General features: G+C 37.6%; 1 pseudogene across 1 annotated transcript in view; it reads left to right on the plus strand.

Annotated features, from left to right (window-relative positions):
* The window catches only part of LOC311607127 (selenoprotein K-like), a 35,299-nt pseudogene extending 23,062 nt beyond the window's left edge, over positions 1–12,237 (plus strand). Inside the window, exon 2 of the transcript in view lies at positions 11,825–12,237. The product of the transcript in view is annotated as a selenoprotein K-like (transcript). The remainder of the gene's footprint in view (positions 1–11,824) is intronic.
* The last annotated feature ends 233 nt before the right edge of the window (positions 12,238–12,470 follow it).

Consider the following 12,470-nt stretch of genomic DNA (forward strand, 5'->3'; position numbering starts at 1 on the left):
AGTTATAAAGAGCTGTGGGACATGAAAAAAAAGCTGGCAGAGTTGAGCCACAGGAAGACTTGTTGGTTCCTGGAACTCATGTTGATCAGTTGGTTATCTTGGTACTGAAAACAGAGTACAGCTAAAAATATCTTTTGGAGAGAAGACACAGGTCCATCAAGAGGAAAATATGAACAAAGGAAGATGCCACATTTTTCTCCAAGCTCTGTAAAAGCATCAACTAATACAAATTGTGATTGGTGTAAAGGAACAGGGCAAATAAATGGGCATAGATGCTAAAGTCTTTTTAAAGAAACATCACCACAGGTCACAGTGACAGATCACTGTATGCAATAAAAGACAGGGAATATCAAAAATAAAACTAAAAAACAAAATTTTTAAAAGCTTGAGAATATCAAGAATGATGGAAAGGGACTGAGGCATTCTGAGAAAGTATCCATAGTGGGAAAGGAGGGGTTTTGTTTGGCAAATGTTTCATGGTGTAGAGAAAATGAACAACCTACAGGAGGCACTCAAAACAAAAACCAGTATTAAGAGAATGGGTTGAAGGTAAAGATATGGGTGCCATTTCTAAAAATACTGTCTAGAGATCATCTTTAGCAAGAGACAATGTCTATATCGTGTACTAACTTTCATAGATACTCATTGCTCAGAGTTGGACGACATGAAAAAAGGAAAGGTTTGAAATACACCAGGCATAAGACTTACTTTGGAAAGAGAGTGTTTTATGGCAGGTAATCAAAATATTCTTAACTTTATCCAGAGATATCACTAAATGAAAAAAAAAGATAAGAAGTGGGGGCTTCACGATATTGATAACAATTCTCCCACAGGTTTAAGGACAAAGATAACTTAGAAATATATGTAGATGGCAGGTTTGAAAATACCCGAGAGAATAAATAAATCTAGCAACAGCATTTAATATCAAATGTAACTTCAAAGAAAAATAAGAACAGAGACTACTTCAAGTTCCACCAGACAAGAGACATAAACATGAGGTGGAAATGTACTAGACTAAATAGAAGACCTTCTTAAAATATGAATAAACATGGATAGAAAGTCATTTATGATGAAGAATGTGGATCAAAAGAATTAATAAACTTTGACAAAAGATGCTGTGAGTTACTTGTGAAGTGACTATGTACAAAAGAAAACACACAGTTGGGTTGTAGTTAATGCTTAATTGGGTACCAGTCACAAAATTAATATTTTCTGAATTCCATTATGTTATATGCACATGTATTTGAATTCAAAAATACAGGATTTCCATTTTTCATTATTGACACTGTGTTCTGGGTTCAGACAGACAGACAAGATTTAAGAGAAAAAAAAAACCATCTCATTTAGAGTCAAAGGAAGAGGAACCCTGAAGAGCATGCTGGGACTAAATTCAGAGTCTTGTGCTGCTTAGAAAATCCTGTCTCCAGATTCTAATATTTTTTCTTGTTTTATACAGACAAAATTTATTACATTCAAGACTCCTCAAAACATGTGCCTTGATCTTAGATGTTATCCAATGCAATTTGTTTTAAATAGTGTTGCTGTGAGTTCTGGTGATGGACAGCAGCTCCACATGAATTCATTTTAAATACTTCGGTTTGGATAACAGGTTTATAGTAGAGACAGTTCTGTTGGTTGTAAGAGAATATCAATTTAACCTGACATAAGCCAAGCAAGAATCAAATAAATCAATGTGCTAACAATAGGAAGAAGATGAGACAGGACCCTAAGATATGAGTAAAGCTGGAGATACAGGCATGGCTCGATCTCTCCATGCTGTTTCAACTAATCCATAATTTTCATTTTCTCCAACTGCAGAATGACTCCTAATTTGGTTGTGGACCAAATAAGTTCCACAGACTCATGATTGCCCTCTATGCTTTTACCTCAAGGTAAAAAATCAAAAACAAAATCTTAGAGGAATGCTCTGATGTGATTGTTCCTGGATTTAGGAATTGTACATACCATGTAGGAACTATAGTTGGCCTAAAGTGGTCAGGTGCTCACACCTGAACAAACAATACATGTTATTAAAAATAGACTTCCAGCTATTTAAAATGTGGATATCGAGAATAAAGGAGAAATCACGGTAATCAAAAAGGAGGGAAGAATAACTAATTTTCAGATAAGTACATAAAATAATTTTAATAATGTCATTGATCTTTTGGGCAATTTTATTGTGATCTTGTTATTGTAATCTTTGTATTAGTCCAAAATGTTTATAAGTAGTAGGATGGATGGATTAAATTACAGTTGTCTTCCCAGTGGAATGCATAATATCAACAGAAATGGATGAACGTACAGTTATACAGGGATGTATCTCACCAGTACAATGTTGAATGAAAAAGAAGGCTTACGCAAGTTGGCATGACCTAAAATATTCTGTTTATTAAAAAGTAGTTCGTAACGTTAGAAATTATTAAAACTTTATATTTTGGCAAGGAGACAAGGCACCAAAAGACCAGTGATGTTTTATTTCTCTTTATGATTTTATTTATTTATGTATATGTTTATGTGTCTCTGTAAGGGTATGCCACATATGTACAGATGTTCATTGGGGGTCAGAAAAGATGGTCATATTCCAAGGCTGGAGTTATACGTGCTTGTAAACCACCTAATAAGAACTGAACTTGGATCATTAGAAAAACAAGCACTCTTAACTACTTAGCCATTTTCCAGTCCCCTCTTTTATTCTTTAATGTAGATGATATGACATGCAAATGGTTACTTTGTAATAACATTAAATCACAAGTTTTTATTTGTGTTCATCTGTAATAATATATTTTAAAAGGTTTTGTTTATAATAATACTTGACAATAGAAGGAAATAAGAAATGTGCTAAGTTTCATCTAAAGAAATAACACACATTAGTATGTTATGGTCTTGCCTAAAATACAGACTAGGAAACAAAGACTGGTTCTAAGTCTTGCTGATGCCTAATCACAGATTCACAAATGAAGACTATTCTTGGCTTCTAATCTAATATCCAGACTATTCCACCAGCCTGAAATAATTTATTCAATGCTATTTCTGATGTCAGTGGCTTTATTTAGTTATTTGACATCTATAATAGAATATCTAGGGAGCTTCATTCTACCATCCTGCAGCCCAGTGAGTAGTGGCATAGGAGTATTAGCATGGTACTTTATAAACACATACAAGAAGGTGTTTATCCTGAGTAGACCAGAGATGTCTTCATAAGGTATATATATGATATATGTATGATATACATTAGATATATCTAATATATATGTATATATTAGATAATCCAAGAGTCCTATATTCCATAGTTAGGTGTATAATCTTGTAAAATACTACCCAGAGTGAAACTCTGACCTTATCATTTACCTATTAATGAACATAACTTAACACAATCACTCCATGCTATGGAAGCAGATGTATGCAAATACATAGGAAGTCTCTATGAATGTACCTTAGTCAAGATTGGGGATACAAGCAGAAAGTAGCTAGCTGCTTTCCCAGATTACGATGCGGAAGGCCTCTAGTCCAATCCTCAGCAGAGTCTTCTTTTCTCTCTGAAGCCTCATAAAGATCATCTTTACTATCTGCCTTCCTCTTACCATTCTGATCTTCCACGTGACCACCAGACTCTGGTTAAAGAATCGTAAGACTTATGTAGTCTACATCTTCAAAATCTTCCACAACATGCTCATAAACCAATTTCAAAATCCTAGAAGCCACACAGTCAGTCTTATTGCTTAACTGATCATACGCCTAGTACCAAATTTCTGTGCTAGTTACTTTTCTCCTTGCTATGACAAAATGCCACAAAAGCAGAAACTTAAGAAAAAAGGACTTATCGTGGCTCGTAATTGGAGAGCTCTTTTCTGTCCTGAAGAAGAAGGAGGCATGGGAATAGGAGCAACTTGTAGCTTGTGTTTGTGGACACCCTGTTGTATAACTAATTGGATATTAGCAGACCTGAAGGACACCGAGGATGGATCACTCTCTCATACTCAGCAGTCTATAAAACCAAGGACTAAAACATCACAACTTGGACTACCAAGCAGAAGAATGAGGTCTAAGTTGTAATTTGACATGGTAAATAATCCAGGTAGTCATTAATATATAACTAATCTTGGCTTTGTAAAATTACTAAGAGGAGGCATTCTGATAAAGAACTAGGACTTATTGCTTATTCTTTGAGTCAACCCAAACTGGGCTAAGCAATTAGCTGGGCAGGAAAAAATCGTTTTAAGAAAATCTGCTTGTTCTAGAGACTTTAGAGGTAGTCTAAAGACTGCCTAAAATGAGATCTGGATCTGTTTTGGCATTGTCCTCTTTCACTCCACTTTATTTAATAATAAACACTACCTATTTTCTATACTATGCTCTGTGTGACTCCTCTGAACTACTTTTAGGGGAAATAACATAACCTGAGGGCAGAGGAAAGTCCAGAGAGAGATCCTCATGACGGTGGAAATAGGAGGTTGCTTCCTCATTCTTAACAGAGCAGGAAACAGAGACTAAACAGGAAGCGGGGTCCAACTATAAACTATTGGGCCCACTTCCAATGATCCATTTCCTCCAGCAATGCTCCACATTTTAAAGTTTCTACAACATTTCAAAATAACTCTTTCAGCTGGAAGTCATTATGTATACAAACCATCACAACAACCTAAGAAGGGCACCCTGTTTTCCTAAGGAGAGTAGGTACTATTACTGAAAAGCGAATTGCAACGTTGTGAGGCTTTCATTTGATGAGTGTCATTGAAGGCCACTCACAATTCTGTTTGCAGTTCAACATATCCCCCAGTCCTTTGCATCACACTTGGTTGCCTTTCTGCACTTGAAGAGTCCAGGATGGTTTGAAGAGATCTTCCCTTGAAAGCACAATTCTGCCAATGAACTATTGCTGTGTAGTGTTTTCTTCACTGTACCAACATAGTCATCTACTTTAATGATGGTAATAATCAACTGCTTTGTCTTCTAAAGGGTTCTTATTGCCAACTACCATAGTTTCTTTCCGTGAGTGCAGTTAAGTAAAGGGAAAGATAAGACCCAGGTGATTCATAAATGCATAAGTACATGAAGAATATTTTAGCCTGATAGTCTCATCATTCAGGCTGTCACTAAGAGAAAAGATTCATTTACATAAAGAACCAAGCACACCCCTGAAGATCACACCAGAGGCATGAAAAGCTCATCCCAGGACTGAATGGGACAATTGTAAGAGAATGCTAGATGCTAATGACTTATACCGGTGATTTGGCAAAAATCAAATAAATGTATTAATCTGGAAAATAACCTATACTTCAATGGAAATATAAAATAAATTATAAATTTAAAAATTTCAAGCAAGTAAATCCTGCCTGTAATTATAACTCACCTCTGACTTCTAAATGAGCATACTGAAATCAGAAATCCAAATAAAACACTGTGTTAAATCTAATAGGATTAACTAGAACAAAGGTCTAGAGTGTGTGCCACTGCAGAATGTGGATTAGATACAAAAAATATTAAACCATAAATTGTCTTTTTTAATCTCCAATGTTTGGAATGCTGTAAAATGTGAATAAATATATGTGTGGGACATAATGCACTGTTTTTGCTTTTAAAATAATAAAGCACCACAATCAGCACCTTGATAGCCGAAGTCTGCAGTCAAGGTTATACCTTTTACACCAGCGTGATGCTTAGAAGCAGAGGCCTGGAGGCTCCGTGCTCCATTTTTACCCTGGCTCTACAATTCACTCCTTATGTGCCCTTGAACAGGCTGGTTAAACTCTCTGAGCTTTGATCACCTTGTTTATGAAATGGGTTGGATACTACCACCCACTGCTTCGAGTTATCAATGAAATCAAAGAAGATTTTCACAGAAAACACCTGAAATAGGTCTAAAATGTACTAAAATGTACCCCCTTTATTCCACTGAAACCAAGTCCTTGGCACACAGAGGTCGTGTGACCAGTGCATGAGAAGGCAAGATCCTAATAAAATTAGTAAAGCAAAATACAGCCTAGTCCATCCTGTCAGACACCCAGGCAAGAATCTTGTGCATCCCCGGGATGCTTGGTAGAGCCTGGCACCTTCTGTTACAGTCAGATCAGAGTCATGAGATTCAGAGGAAGTCAAAGGAAAAGGAAATCCCACATGTACCTTGAATGCAACATGCCTCACACTTAACCCATTCTCTTCCTTACACTTTTCTGCTTTTGCTATTTTTGTACCCCAAGAGCTGAACCCCAGATATTCAGGGGTCAAATGACATTTTATCCTCCTGCCTTAGGCTACCCACCAGGACACAAATAATGTACATCCGCTGCTCCAAGATCACTGCTGCTCCTCTGTGTTCAGTCAACAGTTGCTCAGCTAGACTCTTGGAATAGGCTCCATCTAAGCACAACTGCTTCTACACTTGCTTCAGGCCAGTAATGCCCTACAAAACCTCATGAGGATCCTTTCAGGTAGGAAAAACAAGCATGGTATTGCACCATTTCAAGCACATGCTTCCTTTCCCACAATCCTCTTTTATGCTCTGGCCACACAGAATCACTGCAGGTTCCCGAGCCTCCCGTAACCCACAATCTCTTCCACCTTTTGTGTTCTAGACACATGTTCTATTGAGGCAATGCACACTTAGCTACCCACCCATAGCTCGCCTAACTCGTTATATAAAACCCAGCACAGATGCTGCTACCTCTTTGGAGCATTCCTGGAGTCTTCAGCTTGCCAAGCTAGATGAAGCTTTATTTCCACAGGCTTGCAGCATTATACATAGACCTTAGCAAAGCAGTCTCATCCTTTTCTAATGCCTTGCTCACAAGAATATCCTTCAGTGATGATCTAATATTACAGACCATGATAATGACAATTAAATAATTACAATGGTAATAATAGACCTTGTCCCTCTGTTGACAATGGTAGCTACTGCCTGACAGGCATTTGCTAAGCCATTTATTAACATAAATGAATATAACTGGGGCTCATACTGATGTAAATGCCCATACATTGGTAATTACATATAGTTTAGCCTAAGTCGTGCCTCGTTTTATCTGATAATCACCATAATCCTAAAAGGTAGCCATGTTAATATCCTTAATATGGAATAAGAAAAGTGAAGCTCTGAGTTTGAAGTGATTTCCCCCCTGGTGATAAACGGGGAGGAGTCAACGTGGTAATATAGAGCCCACCTCCTCACATACTTCAACAGGCCTGTGCTGCAACTCTCAGAACACATAACGTGTTTGACTGGTAAAGCAGTGATATGGGACACACAAATACATAGCAATGGGTCTCTATCAGAGAGTGGCAAGCGAGGAGTCACCAAATGCAGGAAACGTAAATCCTGATATTTGTGTATGAGTTGAAGCAGCCGTTTTGGCAGTGAGCATAAACAGTTAAACACTGAAATGAGTTAATAAGGAAAGTTTCAGAATCTCCTTCAAGGGAAGGTTTTTTCCAACCCCAATGGAGGACAGACACACCCTCATCTGTCTAAAAATGGTTTAAATATAATCCTTTGTAAGGCCAATAAATTGGGTTTACCAAATCCTTCCCAAGCTCTCTATGATACTTTCATACATGGGCTTAATATGGCTCAGTACACGGCCTGAAAATAACAGGGTGCTGATCCCTCCCCCACTGGAAGTAATCCCTTCTTCCTTTAACTCAGCCCTCTAACTCAACTTTCATGGTGATACACGTACTGATTTTTCCATGTTATTCTGCCTTCTTTTAGAGCAGACTATCTAGAACACTGATGGTGGTGCCTAACATAGCTGAATATTTTAAAATTTTCATCAAATAAAACTACTTTATTTCTTCTGAAGAGTTCTGGAATATCAACTGTAAGCAAAGCCATTGTTTTGTTTAAAATCTATTGTCGTTGGATCTGAACAATCCACACAATGAAAATGCTATCCAGTTATCATCAGAAATATAATCTAGCTTTATGCATTACCCCCTCTATCTGTCTATTTATCTGTCTAGCTGTCTGTCTATTTGTCTAGCTGTCTGTCTATCATCTATCTAGTACTTGTGTGGATATGGCTGAGCAGGTGGGTGTGTGTAGGTTGGTGTGAAAATGAGATTTATTTTCAAATATAATCATGAGATCATACATTCTTCCAGGTTTGAAATGTCTGGTATAAACCAGTATTTTAGCCAGTAAGAAAGAAATCCAGGTGTATTACAAATAGAAAAGAGCATGGATAACTATCCAAGCAATTCAGTCAGTTACCACCTAAAAATAATTCTAATGGAAAGGATTTTTCCATAGCTGTCAATCCCAGATGCTTCCTGGCAATAATAAATAAATAAAATTAAATAACACTTATTCTTGATATAATAACTATAGTTGTCTAGAACATTCAACTAAAAAACTTTTAAGTGTTTTGACTCATTTGTTCCATATAACCGTCCTCACCATTTATACCATTTCTTCAGAAGATATTTACGGGAACCTTGGATCGGAGAGATGAAGAAAATTGCTATGAGTCACACAGCTAGCAAAAGCAGAGTCTAGCCTGGAACTTGGACATCTTCTTTATTCCAGATCTCAGAATTTCTACCCTACATCATTTTGTCCACAGTCTTTAAAAGGAAAACAGTTACCTCGGCAATACAGAAAATCTAGTTTTAGACAAAGTGACCCATTTTTCTGGGACAGACAAGCTTTCTGAATGTTGGCAATTAAGCTTGAATACTAATTCTTCACATCTTATAAAAATGCCGGTAGTTAGCATCATTGAGGACCATGTACTAAGCACACATGACATAGAGTGCTCATTTAATCCTTATAAGTCTTACCATGTTCTAAGTGATGAAAGCATGGTCTACAGTACCTTTCAGTCAGCTAACTTATTGAGTAATTTTCTGTTTATCCTTCGAATGATAATGGGCCCATATGCTCATATATTTTGTAACTATTTGAAATTATTACAAAGATATGGAGGTGTGGCCTTGTTAGAGTGCGTGTGGCCTTGTTGGAAGAATTATGTCACTACGGTAGGCTTTGAGGTTCAAAAGCCCATGCCAGACCCAGTCTTGCTGTCTCTGTCTCAAACTCAGAATTAGCTCTCAAGTACTTCTCTGGCATTATGCCTGCCATGCCTGCTGCCATGCACCTCACATTATGATAATGGACTAAGCCTCTAAAACTGTAAGCAAACACTGATTAAATGTTTTCCATATAAAAGTTGCCTTGCCCGTGGTGTCTCTTTCCCAGCAATAGAGCATGACTAAGACATTTTCTAAGGTTGCATGGCTGTGATCCGAACACACATCAGCTGACCCTAGATCCACGCTGTTGAGCAGTCTCCTAATCTGTTACTGTCTCTGGCTCTCAATGCTTAGTTAGCCCTGGACAGGAGCAGCATTTTTCTGGGAATGTTCCAGCATGGAATGTTCTCTGGTCATAACAGAGGATCAGGAGCTCTTGAAGTGGGGTTGGAAATCTGTTTCAGTAAACTGCATAGATACTTCTAAAGCATACAAAAGTTTGAGGTATACTCCAAGAAACTACACACACACACACACACACACACACACACACACACACACACACACACACAGACACACACACACACATACAAAGTAGTAAATGGGGCCATGAATCTGAAAGAAAGCAAGGAAGGGTGTATATGAGAGGGCTTGGGGAGAGGAAATGGAACGAAGACATTATATAATTATATTATAATCTCAAATAGAAAAGAAAAATTAGTAGCATTTTCAAGGAACCGATTACTCTATGACTTCTCTGTACTGTCAGGGACAGCAAAAGTGAAGTGGGAGAAGTTAGGAACATTTAATTAATAAGATTGTTGGAAGTAAAATCTTTAGGGGAAAGTAAAACCAAAAGGAGAAGAAATACCCTTAAATGGTGCATGGGAAATCTGAAAACAGCAATGATGAGCAATTAATCAGGCAATATGTTACACTGTAATCAAGATTAGAAAATTCCGGAAGGACTAAATGACACGGAGTTTATTGCTGCGTGGTAAGTGATCATTAATAAATGTGGCTGTTAAAAGAACTAAAGAGATGAATAATTATAGAAGGAAATGTCAGCTGCAGAAGGAACAACTTGTGGTCTTAATCACTTGGAAGAATTACAGGTAGGGACAGTGCAGAGCAGGAAGCTGTTCTGGGAGAACAACATGGCGTGAACTTGACACTTCTTTTTGTATAAAATCAAGGTGGTTGCATAGACACCAGATACCAGTTAATGAAAGCTTGATCTGGCTTACATTCTGATGCTAAAAATAATAATTTGCTTAATTTTAATAACACATGCATTTGTATTGACTGCCATCTTTGGTATAGAAACAAGAAAATTCTTCACTGGGTGTGGTGGCACATGTTTGTAATCCTGGCGGGATACACAAGAGCTCAAAGACAGCCTCAGCTACATAGTGAATGTCAGAATAGCTTGAACTATGCAAAGGCTGGTCTTAAAAAGCAAAAAACAAAAAAACAAAACAAAACAAAAAAACAGAACAACAACAACAAAAAAAACCAAAAGACAAAAAAAGAAACTGACAACAAAAGAATATTCTTGATAGAATTGGTTAGATATAGAGATTAATTGACTGAAATTTTCTGTGGCCCCCATTGGTTATTCTATGACTAAATATGAGTAGATAGCCCTGCCTGTGAGTAAAATTATTTTAAGGGATAATAAATGCACATTAGTGCTTCTGAACTAGGGACAGACAGCTACTAAGTACATCACATTCTATTAGCTTCATTGGGTCCCCTTAAAGGGTTGATTTGTTTTTCAAAAGGCAATGTGAAGAAACTAGAAAGTGATATCAAAAAGGAAGAAGAGACTAAGGTTCTAATATGGCCACAAGTGAATGTGAACGGACAGGGGATTTAAAAAAATACTGTACTATCAAACTGTAGAATAATCTTCTCATTTGATGGAATTCCTGAAAGCAAATACACACATACACATACTTCCATCAGTTAAGAAGGAGCAAATTAAGGGGAATGCGTTAGTTAAAGTCCAAAGAGATGTTAAGAATGAAATGGTCTAAATGTGCTTCACCCTACTGAGGTACATGCATATTGGACTTCGTGTATTGCAGCAGTTGTATAATAACTCATCAATAGAATTTACTAAGATGTACTATCTACTTACTACATGCCAGCAAGCATCCTAGATTTATATGAATTATTACTTATAATTTCCATTGCAGTTTTATGATGAATTACTAGTGCTATACTGCTCCATCTCACATTGTGTAAAGACACTGATGGCAGAAAGTTAAAGCTACTGTGGTGTATAGTCTCCATGGATGTACATGGATGGTGTACTTCTGCCTTTCTCTATAGGTACAAGTGGCTCCCCCTCTTCAGGAAGGGATAACATCTCTATTCCTTTCTTTTCACCTATGCTGGATACAGAGAAACTCTGAGAGGTGGCACTTCAGCATTTCTAGCGTGGCATCAGTGGTGGGCTGGAGGTTGAAAGAATGAAATTCCACCCACCCACTTGAAACTGGGCAGTCATAAGTTCATTTCGAACTTGATCGAGTCTACTAACAAGGACAAATTCACCCATCTGGCATTCAAGCTAAACATAAGCATGGAGGCTACCTATCTCAAAAGGAAGATCATTGGCATTTCGGAATCTCACAGCACAGTATCTTAAATGTCCCGGATATAATATACCAAAACTCAGGAAAATAATAACATGTCCATCGTCCTCTCCACCAAGAGTATTCATATACTGGAATTATCTGAGTAATTATGTTCTCTTTTTTTAAAATTATGTTCTCTTTATATGAAATAAATAAAAATGACCTCCAACAAAACTATCCCTTATGCTATTTAGATGAAGAATTGCCAACTGGAGTTACGGAAACCCCAGGGGGCTGCTGTTCTCAGTCGCTTGGAAGCGGGCAACCGGAGGAAAGACGGCTTATATCTCAAACGGACAAGTGTTGGACAGCCGGAATCAGTCCCCATGGAGACTGTCTTTTATAACAGATTTCTTCTGGGGAATAGCAGAATTTGTAGGGTTTTTTTTTTCTTCAAAACTCCGCTTCAGAAAGGTGTGTAAAAAGAAGAGTGTATGGCAGCTCCTCTGATTCCATATACAATGATGGAAGAGGGCCACCAGGAAGCCTTCCATGGAGAAAGGGTCAAATCAGTCATCTTCGTGGCCCCACCCCTCCTCCAATGGCTGGTGGATGAGGAAGGTGAACGTCTGGTCTAAGAAGCAGACAGCTAGACATGCGCATGCGTAGAAGGAAGCCAGCAAGAGGTGAAGAGGATAAGATGGTGTATGTCTAAACAAGATTGCTCTGTGTCCTCACGGAGGAGTGGGGAATTCCTTCCGCAGGATCTGGCCGGACTAACATACAGTTCTAAAAAATGTACATGTTTGTCTCCTTATGTCTTTTGTATACCTTAGTAAAATTTTAATATAGTTTTAATAAGTAAATATTTTAGGTTGCAAAACTTGTTTCTTCATCTCTATATGATTCAACCCCAAGTCT

Source organism: Acomys minous (assembly GCF_964271855.1).
Source record: "Acomys minous genome assembly, chromosome: 1".
Taxonomy (NCBI): Eukaryota; Metazoa; Chordata; class Mammalia; order Rodentia; family Muridae; genus Acomys; species Acomys minous.